Consider the following 14,876-nt stretch of genomic DNA (forward strand, 5'->3'; position numbering starts at 1 on the left):
GCTGTCCAGGCAGGAGGCAGTCATTTTAATGACAATCCAGTCTTAAGATGCTGATCTGGATCCAGCCCAAGCCTTTGTGCTAAGCTCCTTGACATCCTGTTTAGAAAAGCATTATTAAAATCTAATTGCTTCATGCATATATTGTTGGTTTAATTATAACAGAAGCAGAGGAGAGATGCGAGCAGTAATCAATCTCTCTGATGATAATACATATCTGAAGAAGGAACTGGCCATAGGCAAAGCCAATCCAACATAATATATGGAAGTCAGAGGGATATATTCCTAACGATTGTCCATGCTGCCAACAGCACAGTCACAGTGTGGCCAGGGGTGGCCTCCCTAAACTGCTCTTTGCTTTGAGTCACTGACCAGGATGCTGCACCTGAATTAATTTTACATGTTCGCTGCTGCGTCTCTGTTGTACCAAAATGTAATTACTTCAGTGCCATAGACCAGTTAAACCCATCTGCTCAGCTGGCTGCCGAAACTAATGGACCTTCTTTGCAACAGTGTATTGCAGAATAAAGGCAGGCTGGGAAGAAAACAATGCAGCAGTCATTAAGGTCCTTAACGTAAGCACTTCTCAAGCTAATCTCTCCATTGCTCAGCAGGTCCCACCAGCACCAAAGGTGGAACAAGGTCAACAGGCAGCCTGCAGCTTCAGCAAGACAGTGGCCATGCTGGCAGAAGCTACTATCTGTCAACTCACCACAGGTTAAATGACTAGAGGGAACCTGTTCTCAGAGGCTGACTGAAGGTGACGCACACACCTAACACTAAGGACACAGATCCGCTACATTAAAAGAACAACCGTGGTACAAAGCCTGTCGTTTTGCTGAAGTTGGAAGCCTCAACACATCAGCAAACGTGGCCTGATCCTCACCCCACTCATTATATTGCTGGAGCTGGGACAGAAGGACATGGCTGGGGCAATGCTGCCAGGTAAACAGCCAGCATTTGTCCTAGAGGGCCCTTGGAGAAGATATCTCCTCGGTGGACATGCAGAGACCTTGCCACATCTGGATACTACTTCTGGCTGAAGATTCCGCCAGCATGATCAGAATATAACCTCAGGAGGGGTGACTTCTTCTTAGGCTCTCCTCTTTCTGTTCTCACCTGAGCCCCTGCAGATGATGTTGTCAGGCTGCAGGTCTGGGAGGAAGTAATAAAGGCTGAAAAGAACCTGGTGATGTTTTGAGAGTCCTCAAGATGATAACTGAAATTGTTCTTCCAGCACAGAGGAGACGCTTAAACTGACTTAAAGGAATGGTGGAAGCAACTGCTTTGTAGGAATAATGTTGCCTTACCTCCCTATATCCCACTGCTTGTCTCACAAAATAGTTAACCACGTGGACCCTGTGTGTCAAGTGCTGGGAGATGGAGACACCACAAGATGCCAAGACATTGTAGTTTCTGCAGGAATTTTGCTGATCGTGCTTTCCCCCCTCACTGCGGTGCGGTGCTCAGCATGATTTGAGAGCAAGGGATAAGCCCATTGCACTGCTGCATGCCTGGCACCGCACAAGTGCCTCAGCATCAAGAACAATCCTGAAAAGAGATATTTGCACAGCTGGCAACCAAGCAGGAAACAAAAGAAGACAGAAAGAGGCCACTTGTGCTCAGAAAATGAAATCCAAATTTAATTCCAGTAACTATACTTTCATAACATGCTTTTTGCCATAAAGATGCATAAAATCCCTAAGTGAGAGCTGCAGTTGCTTTGAAGGTGAGAAGAAGGTAACTGGGAAAATAGTGCCAGCTTCTCCCTAGACTGTAAAATCCTTAAGAAGCCTGGATCATTGTGAATGGTTATTGTTCTGTTCGTAATTTAACTTCCCCAGCAACCATCTGTAAATGAGCCAGAAATCCAGCGAGAGCAGCCGAGAACCTCTGACAGAATTGATTTATTCCAGTAACCCCTGATTTAACCGTAGACAAATGCAATGTTTCCTATACGACCATCTGGTCTTGGATGTTATTTTGCTAAACACATAATGAGCCACATTCCCACCTCACTCCCCACTGAAATCACACCGTGGTGCAGGCACAGGATTACTGACCGGGTTGGGCTCATTAATGTAATTCTGAGTCCTTGGACTCCAGGAATGTGGTCCAGGCTCTGCACCGATCAAGCACAGCTGAGACCAGCCCTGGCAGGTGTTTTTGGTACTTTGTGAAAGTCATCACTGAATTCGCCTCCATGATTTCACTCCATCTCTCCAACATTTCAAGGTCGTGTGGAGATCTGATGCAAAGTCTTTCAAAGTCCTTGTGACCCTCCATGCCACCAGACCCTCTCAAGACTTTATAAGTGGACTCTCTGCTAGATCACCCAAGGAATGAATGGGAAAGTTGAAATGCCAGTGAGGACACCAACCAACAGTTATGCCACTGCTAATTGCTCTTTTGGGGTAACTTTTCAGCCTGTTACTCCTCCCACTTCTGGCATAACCTTTGTAATCTCCTGGCTTAGTTCAGTCATGCACTTGTCATGTGGATTAGCATCAAGTCTGACGAAAGGCAAGTACACAGCCACAGGAGAAGGTTCCCTCCAGAGAGACAGGTAAAGCCAAGGATGGCTACAGAGGCTGAGGTGAGAACCACGCTCAGCCCCTGTGTAATGCTATGGCGTAAGAGGAGCTGTTGGTCTAGGAAGAAGCCCATGTGTTCGATATTTCCTGTTGTACAACAGATAAAGCTTCAGCACATTTTCTGCAGAAGGCTGCAACACAGGTAGGCAGCTTCAAGCCAGAACGTGGTAATTGAGAAACACTGGGTAAGTGTTAATGAAAGCAGCGTTGTGAGGTGGGAGGAAGTGAGGAGGGTGAACCCCTCTCACCTCCTGTCCCCAGAGCTGTTGTGCCATGTCTTAGTCACCAGAAAAAAGGAAAGGAGCTTTTTAGGGAAGAAAGAAATAAGATAAGGAGATGACGGCTATACTGGCTCAGTGCCTCTGTTCTCTGCCTCTGGTGATAAAAAAACAGACTAAAAAGTCTTAATTTTCAGCTAATGGATAGGAGGGTTCCAGTTTCACCTGCGGGAAGAGGGGTAGAAGGTAGTTTAACAGCTGAACTGAGATGTCATGTTAATAAACCAGACTGAGTCCAGCAGAGGCTACCCAGATTGTTGGGGGCTGGAGGATTTGCACTGAGAAGACAGTAAGGGTGCTGGGCTTGTTCAGCCTGGAGAAGAGATGTTTTGGGGTGACCTAACAGAAGCCTGCCAGCACCCAAGAGAGGATATCAGGAAGACAGAGATGGGCTCTTTACAGGCGTGTGCAGCAGGAGAATGAGGCAAAACAGCCACAAACTGAAAAAGGGAAGGTTTCAATGTGGCATAAGAAAGTTTTCCTCCACGATGACAGTTAGCCACTGGAATTGGGCTCCAGAGAGGCTGTGGGATCTCCAGCCTTGGAGGTTTTCGAAATAAGTCTAAGCCCTGAGCAACCTTGTTTGATTTCAGGGCTGAGCCTCCTTTGAGGTAGGGGTTGGACTAGAGACTTCCCAACATCCCTTCCATGAACGTGCCCGTGGCTCTGCGATCCCAGGATGTTCTTCACTACCAAGTGTGAATGTAAGGATGAGCTTTGTAGCTTTACCCTACTCTGTCATTGTGTTCCTACTGCAGACAGCATTTCTAAGCAAACGTTCTCTTAACCATATTTGCTCCGTGTCAGGACTGGTGTAGAGCGATCCAGCCCTCAATGGGGCAATTCCCAGCCCCTAGGGAATGCTGGCACACCGTAAGAGGGGACAAGCTCCCCAGCACCCTCCTCTCACAGTATCCAAAGGTCAAGGAAGCTGTACAGACTGGTTTGGATGTTGGTATTGGATGTTGGTAAGGGGTAAAGAGAGGAAGAGGGTCTCCCAGTGAAAAAAGAAAACCAGGAAGCACTGGAGAAAACCCATGGAGGGCAGCAGCCTGAGGCAGATGGCTAGAGGACCAAGAAGGAAGCTGGACCCAGTCTGTGAGAGCTGACACCACAGAGATCTTAAAGCAAGGACCGTTTCCCTGTGCTTACTGACAAGTGGGAAAGCTGGCATAAGGGGGGAGCTTGTATGATCCCAGGCACATGGGGCAAGCATCTATATTCCCACTAGGCTTTCAATGGCAGAAAAGGGATAACATTGATTTAGTATTGACCCATGCTTGCTGTTATTGTAACACCTTGTTTTCTCTGAGTGCTTACAGTTTGACTGTTTAACACATGAGCTAATAAGCCAGACTCACAAGAACTGAAGAGTTCAGAAGTCTGTAAATCTCTTCAAATACAGCTACCTGGCCTGTTCCAAGCTGCAATTACTTCTTTAAAAAAGCTGCAAATCTCTCTCTCTATAATGCTGCCTGCCAATCCCCTATCATTTCAAGTAGATTCAAAGTAGATTTAATAGATGTTATGCCCAGAAATAACTGTTATGATTCACACAGCCTCAGTCAGTAAACTCATCACACCAATGACTCCTTTTGGAGCTGAAGCACATCTTTCAGTAAAAGACAAGCAGTTTTGACCTGAAGGAGTTTGAGGGATGCAGACAAGCTAGTGCCACACTAAATATGTGTGCTCTAGTTCTTGTTTGAATTTGGTCAGCTGCCAAGTCCCATTATGTCTCTTTCTGCTAATTTAAGGAGCCTTCCACTATTGCAAATCCCTTCCCATACAGGTGTTTTTAGGCTGAGATCAAGTTATGGCTTAATTTATTTGTGAGGCCCTAAAAACCTCCTTGAAGTGATGTTTCCCAGGCCTTAGATTAACCCTTTTGCTCTTTCCAGACTTACTTTTCATTTTTTATCAATAAGTCTCCTCCATTGAAGTGCCAGCCCTGGATGTGTGCACTGCAGATGGTGATGGATTTGCTAATGCTGCTCTCAGCAACTGGACCCTGGTTTCATTCCTGCTCTGAATTACCCCAGTGAGGTTGCCAGGCTCTGTTATTGGCTCAGTGTTTCAGTGACATGCTGATAGTTCATGCTTTTATTTACAACTTTCAAGCCTCTTTCAGCATCTCCAGTTCCAGGATGCAGCCCCAGAGCTGTGAGGGTGGTCTGCATGGGATTTACATCTACCCCATGCCACCTTGTTTACGGCTGTGCTCTGATGGGCATTCCTAAAACAACACCATGACGCCAAGTCATCTAGTCTGGCATCTGAGACCATCTTGCTGCTGCGGCTATTTGCTCTGCAGCAACACTCACATTTGACACTAACAGCACTACCAGCAGGAGCTGGGTCATGAAAATACCCTGCTGGACCTTGCAAGCTTCATCTATATCAGGCAGACCCTCCCCCTACTGTTACCTTTAAAGATCTGCTTGTCCCAGCCCCCTTTAGCTGAGTACATGCAGGTTTTGTGTGGTGCTTTCTTTTAAACAGGGTGTTTACTTTTAAGAGAAAGTCCATGTGGAACCATTCTTCCAGGCTATAAATAATACCTTGCAACAGGTTTATCACAGGCCTGAGTCAAACAGCATTTGCCAGGCAAGGTCTGGAGTGGGTCTAGTCAGTGTTTCTCTTAGCGTTTGGACAATGGGACAGATGGGAAGGCTGTAGGTGTCCAGGAAGGCAGGACTGCAATTTGGAATTACTTTGCTGGACCAGAGATGTGACCTGGAAAATCTGTATGGGAATATACATGGACAAATGCAAGGTATCATGAGTGAGCAGGGACAATTCCCTGCACAAATATAGGATTGTGGGGAGGGAGCATTCTGCCAACAGGGCTGGGGTTAGAGGGATAATCACCTGGATGGGACCTGGAGCTCCTGTGATACTGTGAAACAGTCAGCTGTGCCACCACAGAGAAATAGGAGCACCATGGCCAGGCACGTAAAAGGATCCCTCTGTGCTGGGGAGGGCAGCGGGAGAGCTATATCCATAGGACACTCTGCAGCGAGGGCACAGCTTGTGGGACGTGGTCTGGGCATAACGATAAGGAGATTTCAGCATAATGGGCTGGAGGTGGGAAACACAACACTGCTCAGGCAGAACAGGTCTCTGCACTGGCCAGGACACTGCAGGGGGTTAGGAGCTCAGATGCCCCCTGGACTGGGAGCAGTGGGATCACAGGCAGCTTCCTGGTGGGATGTGGGAGTATGGGAGAGCAGGGGATCTTTGCCCTAGACAGCCTCACACAGTTGGTGTCTGACATCCCATCTCACAGAAACAGTCAGTGAATTGGAGCGTAACGGCTTTCCTCCAGGAGATCCTTGGAGCTGCTTTGATTGCAGCCATCACTGCATCTCCCACAGCCAGAGGGACTGTAAGTCAGCCCCTCTTCTCCTCTGCTTTGCAGGGCTCTTCTCTTCCTTTCCTCCACGGGATAAAAATAATCCTTTTGCGTCAGTTCCATCGCCATGAGCGCAAGACATTGTATTCATCGGCAATTCCTTCCCTTCTCTCATTTAAACAATTCCCCATTGAGCCCATCAAATTAATTTGAGCAAGGGCCACTTATTTGGCCTGCCTGCCAGCACAGGTGTCTCCCTTACTTTTCTTTCAGAGGAGGCTGGTAGGTGGCATGAGCATGGGTCAGGGAGAGGATCGGCAAGGGCTAGGAGCAGCGTGATGGTTTCAGTCAGGGCATGCAGGGGCATGGAGGTCTTAGATTGACACACCCAGTGTCAGGAAACACACAGGTGAAGTCTGCAAGTGCAGGGCTTTTTACAGCAATGTGTTTGGGATGTGTTTTACAATGGCACAGACACAATCTCCCAGGCAGAGAGCTGCCCTCTGTGTCGCTGCTGGCAGCCTCAGCTCTTTCCAGCCCCGGCCGGCTGTTTGGGGAAGGCTGTGTCAGGCTCTGGCAGAGGCTTAGGAGGAGTTACAGGAATGTGCCAAATCTCAAGCTGTTCCTCTGGCCCTTGTAGCCGGCTGCATGTCTTCCTACTCTATGTTACAACAAATTTCCTGCCTTTGTCACTGCAGCAAATACCACCAGGCTCTGCAACGAGGGACACTGCCCCAGAGTGCCCAGACCTTGCCCAGGGACAAGGTATGTAATATCATAAGGAAGGAAAAGCTGAAGAGCTTGAAGAACAGTAAAATCCCACCTTCCAAGCTCTGCAGCCTTGCCAGGTTCAGTGAAGCAATGCAAAAACATGATTGGGATGGGTTTTGCAAATGAAGACTAGTGTCCCTTTTGCCATCGCTGCTGAGTCCTCAGGTGCCCAAGTCACTGTGACAGCCACGAGTTGGAGAGAATTAGTTACATTTTTCCACCTAAATTGCATGACCAGCACAAATGGAGGCCAAACCAACCACTATGGAGGTGCAGAGCCAACAGGGAGCTGCTCACCTGTGTCCCAGGGTTTTGCATGCTTTGTTGGCCAGGGCACCTGTGGGATGCCTGCTCCTTCCTGCTCATGCCATGATCCAGCTCCTCATCTTTTCCCTTATACTACTGCACCCTCTTCCCTCTGTCCCACACTGGGACCTGCACATTCACCCTCCCTTTCTCACTCCTCTGGCTGCCAGGATGGACAGCTGAGGGGGGGGGCACAGGGCCAAGATGGGATTGCTGGGCTGTAGTTGTAACAGCAGGAACATCACTGACAGCAGTGGCTGCTAGCTGCAGGCAAGTATATCTCGGCGTCCCCTGTTCCGCTTCCTAACTTTCACCGTTCTCCAGGGACCTGGCTGCCCTAGCTTGAAATTCTGGGCTTGATAGCCTGTGGCATCCAACTGCCTTCCAGTGATGGACAAGGCAGGGAGGCAGGAGACCCTGCCAGGAGCTGGGCCCTGGTGGGGGCAGGGTTGTCCATCAGCACACTCCAACATCAGCTCCTCTCCTGAGGTATGACTGTATTGGATATGTCCAAAAGCTTTCAGCAGGATGGACACACAGACAAGAAGCTGTGGTAAAGCAGATCCATGGTGCCTATGGACACCTCTCCTTTGGCCACTGTGGCTCCCAGGGAGATGGGCACCCTCATCCCACTTCAACATGGCAAGGTGCTGCATCTCATCCAAAGAGATGCAAAGGCCAGGTCCAGGACCAGGGCTGGGTCTCCCAGGCCCCAGATGCTGCTTTGCGCTACATCCTCGTGATGAGACATCACCTTGCCCTTCAAACGCACCCTGTGGCTCAGGGGTTGAGCTAAATAGCTTTCCTCTTCCATACCCCTGCAGCAGAGCCAGTACTCAGCAATAGCTGCACTCCTGAGAGCTGCTTGGGGCTCTCGGGCAAAAAAGCAGCTCACCCCCAGATGACCTGGAGGATAAGCATCCACATTGCCTCCATCAGCAGGCATGATCAGTTATGGCAGGGGGCTGAGCACAGAACAGCCTCTGCAGGAGACACTGCAGGCTGGCAGACCTGCTCTCACACCCAGAGTCGTTGCTGGAAGAATGACAGTCTGCCAAAAAGTCTCCCTTGCTGGCTTTGCCAAAGGCATGCTTTGAAACAGCCTGCTCCCCCGGGGGCTCCTCTGCCTTTCTGCTGGGGCTGTTACTCGGGCAAAGAACTGGTGATTTCTTAGGATCCCCCAATCTCCTGGAGGGCATTTAAGTCATGTGTGTAGAAATGAATTTACAGAGGACAGCTAAAGAAAGAAACAGGAAGGAAAGCCAAGCCAAGCAGCCCATGAGGCTGGGCAGTGCCTCTCTTGCCACAACATCATGCTGTGCCCACTCCTCTGTTGTCACAGCTTTCTGCCAAGGCGCTGGAGAAAGCGGAAGCTCTGGCTCAGAGATGAGCTGTGCAAGCTGAACAGGCATATTCAGGCAATCACAGACCTAACCAAAATGCAAGATGTGAAGCAGGGCTCCTTATGCATTAGGTGTTTCCCAGGACAGGCAGGGATGAGCTTATCAGGCTGCAGAGGAGCAGAGCCCAGGATGCCAGGGCTTGCGGAGCTCTAGGGTGGTGGGCACCAAAGTATAGACACAGTCTGTTCACGAGGAAGAGGATACAAAGCCTACAGACAAAACAGTTCTTGTAGCAACATAACTATGCTAGTGTGGAGAAATACAAGGGAAGATAAAATAAGGCCCCACTAAAAAACACTTTGCTTGGCTAAATTCAGATTTCAGTTACTCTTAAATACCCAGAGGACAGAAAACCCAATGGACACACCAGATTTATGTCTAGAAAGAGGCATTTAGCTCAAGTGACTTGCTTATTTTTGATCACAAAACTAAATCCCCCTAGCGTTTTTCTCCAGACACCTAGTATTGCAAAGTGGAGTAGTCTTGCATCATTTTCAAACATGGTCAACCTTTTTTTATTATGCAGATCTTCAAAAAGGAAATTGGAAAGTCAAAACCAGTCCTCCTGGCTTTGCCAGTGTCCCCCTGACAGCACGCAGCACCTCACAGGGTGAGACTTGCACTATAGAAATAATTTACAAGTACTATTGAATTTTCTTAAAATGGGACCTTTTCTTGCTCCAGTTGCCAGTGTTTCCATTTAACGTACTAAACACAATTCATCCTGACCAATGGGAACTGACTTCAGCTTAAAATAACTTGCAAATATGCTGATGTTGTCCCTCCACCAAGTGCCAAACATAGTCACAGAAAGTGACATTACACAACAAAAATAAGGTTGAAGACACATGGCCAGGAACAGTGAAGAGAAGAAAACCCCCAGCTCTTTGACCTTGGGGTTCAGCAATCCTGCTGTTACACAGAGCTCTTTTCTCCATTCACATAGTCTGATGAAACCCAATTTTTTTTTTCTCCAAAAACAAAGAAAACTGATTTACTAAGAGACGATTCAAGTCCTTTAGATCTATTGCTGTCTTGTTTGGGTTAGCTTTCCAAACAGTGCTAGTGTCTAAGGTTGCCACATCTCTGTCCAGAATCTAGAACTCATTGTACCTGTGGTGTGACGCTCTTGGACATCTGGATTTGTGCCACAGAGTCACTCTCCTGTGCAAGTGGGTATGTCCAGGGTCTCCAGATAAATACCCAAAGGCTTCAGTTCTGCCTGAGAAGAGCTGGAGCCTGCTGGCACATGGACCAGTTCCTTTCCAAGGAAACAGCCTTCCAGGACTAAACATTCCCCTCATTCTATCTCAGGCTATGCTAGATTAGGAGGTATCCTGATGTGGGACAGTGGAGAAAGAAGGGATCCTGGGGGGCTGTGAAGTTCTTCCTGCTAATGGGTTTCCCAGCACAGTGGCAGGGCAGGAGACAGTGGCAGGGAAGGACAGGAGGAAGAGGCAGGGGAGCCTGCTTCTGTCAGTGCACCTCAGCATTCCCTTCAGTAGATGCTGATGTACAGTTACGAGTCACCGATCTGCCTATAGCAAAATGGCTGCAGGTTGCATCCAATGCAAGCTGCACACAAGTGGTATGGCCTCTTGCTGGCCTCAGTATGTGCTAGGACCAGCTCATGTCGACAGCAGGGACTGCCAGAGCAACCGCCTTCAGCCCTTCCTGCTCTGAGGCAGGGACAGAGCGACCTGTCCCTACAGATGTGTCTCTAATCTACTCTTCTTGAAAGCCTCCGGTACTGGGTTTCCTTCCCGTACCAAGGAGCCAATGCCAGTGCATGTGTCCTTACATGGCCCACACAAGCCACACAAAGCTGTGAATAGGCAGAAATAGGGTTTCACAAGTCCCTGGATCCACCCCGTGGTGCTCAGCTCTTCCCCTAACAGTACAGCGAGCAGCTATCTGCAACTAGCTTAAATAATAGGGAAGGGACTGAAAGGAAGTCAAAAAACATTTGACATTTTCAAATCTGAGAGGAAGCAAAGCCATCAAGCTTCAGGTCAGTCTCTATGAGACCCAAGCTTATTCATGTGTGCCTCCTTATCAGGGGGCCAGGCTACATCTGGAGGAGGCAGTCCTGATATAGACAAGGTACAGCAGCAGTCAACGCCAAATTCCTCCAGCACTGCTTGTGCTCTGTGATTCTGGGTCACTGCACAATTAGCAAGCCCTGAAGAGACACTAGGAAATTGGCCACTGCTCGCACAGCACAGAAGTGACTACGGGAATCTCAATGAGAGAGGAGAATTTGCATGAAAACAGGGAGACTAGGAATTATAACGTTAGAAGAGAAAGACTTGATCCATTTGGAGCTGAGAGGTGAGTGCTTTTCTCTCAAACAGAATAACATCACATGAGAGCTGTTGAAAAAGAAAGTTTGGGGACAAAATGCACTTCCCTCAGTGCTAAACAACTCACCAGCCCAGGACTGATGTGGCCTTGGAGAACATACCTCACCCATAGCTTCCTTCTGTAAATACAGTCTCACGTGCAGATGGACTGTACCTCCTGGGACAGAAGGAGGGAGTTCAGGTTCATCTTCCTGTGCTGGTCAGTTTATCCCTCACAGCTATGGAAACACCTCCCACTGCTACAGGAAAAGACTCACAGAAACAGTTTCCTGGTCCTTAACTCTTTTGGGTTTCAACCTGTCACCCTAGGTCACAGCAGCATGAGGCTGCACAGCAGAGAGGTTCAGGCTCAAGCATCCCACTGTCCATTCACACTGTCCAAGCTTTGTACCAGCTCTGGGGCTGAGCCACATCCCACCAAGGCCAGGTATAGGGGCAAAACTGGAGTCCTTTATTGAAAAAGCACTGTGTGCAGTGGATGCTGCTGGGGAGTATGAGAAGGAAGAACCTCAAGCCCCAGGAGACAGGGAAGGAGGCAGTGCTGGGGAGGGGGTTAGGCTGAAGGAGAGATTTCAGCCACTCTCCTACTGTCTCCCTAAAACTTCACACACTTCCACCAGTCTTCCTCGAATCCCCTTCCCTCCTTCACCTCCTGAAAAGCCCAACACCCTTGCACTGTCCATCACAGTCCCCTAAGTCCTGGTTGATCCCTTCCAGACCCTGCCATCAGCTATAGTCAAAGAGCCAAAGTGGTTCAGTCAGCAAAACCCACGGCCCCTTCCTTGGATGAGCAGCCCTGCTGCGTTGGATCCGGCCAAGAGCAAAATCACCAGGGCTGCAAAGAGGCAAGGGGGCACAGGGAGTTCAGAGGTGGCACTGGCTGGTGTCATAAGGCACATGGAGAGCAGAGCAGCTGCCCAACATGGATAGGAAGGCACAAAGCCACCCCATGCTCCTCGCTTGTCCCCACACCACAAGCTGCTCACAGGCACCCTGTGTTGGAGGCACAGGTGTGTGCCTGCAGCTCCTGACCCACGCGCAGCCCTGCCACTGCATCCTGGGATGGGCAAGCAGCCGCGTTCCCCTTCCCACTCCATCCATGCCCAGCTAGACCCTGCCAGCCAGGATTTACTGCCTGGGAAGTAACTTGATTGTCCCTGAGGGACAGAGAAAGAGGTGACTTGCAGGTGAAGAAACGAGTAGTGGGAACAGAGACTGAGATAATCATCCTAGGTAATCCAAGATAAATAAATCCAAGACAAGCACCAGGCCAAGAAGCTGGCTGCCTCCCTGGCTGTCAGCCTGGGTACTGGCCAAGAAATTTGCATTGGCCTTAGCAAATGCTGTATGGTAACCTTTCTTTGACCTGATTTCTTGTCTTCTCCCACTCTGCTCTGGTCTCCCAACATTTCTAAAAACTCTTCACACATTTTTTGACTATCTTCTGCTTACTTTTGGCATTGATGGGGTTGAGCCAGGCTATATTAGTAGTTTTTTAAAAACAAACCAAAGCCCATGAGCAGCTACATTCTTCTGACTGCGATGACAAAATGCTTTAATTTCTTCCAACCCTGGAATGAAACCCGGAAGGCTTACTAATTAAACAGCTCTGCCCCAAACCGATTCTTCTCACAGCAATGCTTCCCTTGGGTGAACTCAACCACCAAGTTCATTACATATTAGGAATGATACTTTATTAGTTAAACAATTCCTGCCTGACAATCGTTGCAACATTTAAGGAGTGCTTGGAGTCCAGAAGTGGCCTGGGCAACAGCAGAGAGCCACTTGTTCCTTCTGATGCATGTTAAAATACTGTGAGCATTTCTACGCCACCTCTGAGCTCTGAGCAGGACCCAAAGTAGTTTCACCAGCTCTCCTTGCACAGGACAATTATTTGCTGGCATGAGCTTTCTGCCCAAGCAGGGCTGGGTGCTCAGGGAGATGGGTGTTCGGCATGGCCAATGCAGGACCATGTTGGTGGTAGTTTGATTGCAAACCCACCCTCAGCAAGCTCTGCTCTTTGCCTCATGGTTGCTCTTCCCACAGGGTTTGGGTCCAGTTGTCTGCCCTGCCAACCTCCATGCTCCCCAGGCTCTTGGAGCTGGTGCTTCGCAGTTGGGTAGTGTGTTCCCAGAGAACTCCCAGGACTACCAGAGGACTCACACAATCTAGAGACAACAGCAACAGGCACAGAAAACCTCTACCAGGATCACACCTCATGGACGTACAAACAGCTCACTGCCTTGGGGCAAGGGGATGTCTCTGTCCCACCCCAGAGACTTCATCCTGTGGGGCTAGGGAGGACTTCAGGATCCAAATCAGCAGGGCAAAGAGACAAGAACGCCCACAGTGCTTGGCAAGAGTGCAGGGACCTCTGTACCCTCTGTGCACAGAGACCAGCCCTTGACACAAGTGCTTGATAGGTGGCAGAGCCCCTGTCCCCAGCTTCCTCTCAACAACAATTGTACCTTTTCCCATGCGCCACGAAATGATTTTAGAGGCCGGAACTCACAGGGAGTTTTAAGCATTTTTTGAAGCTTTTACTGTGTGTCTTGGTGAAAGTAACTTCTAAAAATGCCACCAGAGTGCTTTTGAGAAGTTTCTCCCTTGGCATATTTGTTCCGCCAAGTGTTCATAAATGAGGCTGCAGTAACACTGCTGACAGCAAAACCTGGAGTATTAAATAACATTTCTTAAAGAGCCCAAAGTGGTTTACAAACATGAATTAATTAAACTGCAGATCAACCCTGCAAATTATTTAAAGAGCTCTTGAACCTCCCTTGCTCACTTAAGGACTTGAAGAGAGGAATGAACCAAGGTCTGACAGGAACCTAGCAGTCCTTACCCTTGTTATTTCCACTTATCCACCACACTGGCTTTAACAGGCAAATCAGAATAAATTCAGAATGGCTGAAATACCACCAGGATGAAGTTAGCTCAGCCCTTTTGGTGAGCCCTATCTTGGAAGCCCAGCGACAGCTGAGGGATCTGCAGAATATGGAGCAGACAGCACCGTGTCTATTTTTAGGGGAATAATGGGGTTTGGAATGACATGTGGCTATTAAGAGCTCTCTCAAAAAAAGGTGATTAGTCTGCAAGTCATACCTGTCAAATGCAGCTGTCCCAGCTGTGTGGGAAGCTGGCCGAGAAGCTTCAAAGGCAAACCCCTGTGACACTGGTGTGAAACAGAGGGGCAGCAGGATCTGGATGAATCCCTGGCTGCCCTGTCCCATTGGCACCCTGAGTTCTGCCAGACCTCAGCAAAAGGCACCTTCCCACCTCCAAAGGAGTTGACAGAAACAATACCAGGCAGCTGAGCTCACAGATGCCGGGGTTGGCATGAAGGCCCCAGTCTCCAGAAGCACTGGACATGGCTTGCCCTCCCAGGTGTCAGGCAGATTTCTGCACTGGGCTCTGCAGGGATCAAGTGCCAGACAGACCAGGCTGGGGTACCTAGGTACCAAGACAGGCACAGACAGGTTTCTCTATCTGCAAAGAGACAGCTGGGATGCCAGGACTCCTCTGCATGGTCTTAGACTCTCTCCACTTACAAAAATCTGTGGATATTCTGTGACTGTTAACTTGGCTCTGGGAACTCCCAGAAAAGATTAGGAAGTGAAGTCATATCACAGAGGAAAGCTGGCTGCACAGGTTAAAGAGCATGCTGACTTGATCTTCAGATGGGCCAGGATCAATACCCTGGAAGTACATCTGATTCCCTACAGTGAGATGATACTCTTGCAAACGTGGCTGGAAGCTTGCTGCTAACCAAGGCCATGAAGGCTGGTGCTGGCACAGGAGGGAGGTGG

At 49.0% G+C, this 14,876-nt stretch overlaps 1 protein-coding gene across 3 annotated transcripts in view; it reads right to left on the reverse strand.

Moving 5' to 3' along the window:
* The window catches only part of DNAI1 (dynein axonemal intermediate chain 1), a 151,051-nt gene that overhangs the window by 9,838 nt on the left and 126,337 nt on the right, over positions 1 to 14,876 (reverse strand). The gene's annotated exons all lie outside the window — the stretch shown is intronic.

The sequence above is a fragment of the Falco naumanni genome, chromosome Z, assembly GCF_017639655.2.
Source record: "Falco naumanni isolate bFalNau1 chromosome Z, bFalNau1.pat, whole genome shotgun sequence".
NCBI classification, from domain to species: domain Eukaryota; kingdom Metazoa; phylum Chordata; class Aves; order Falconiformes; family Falconidae; genus Falco; species Falco naumanni.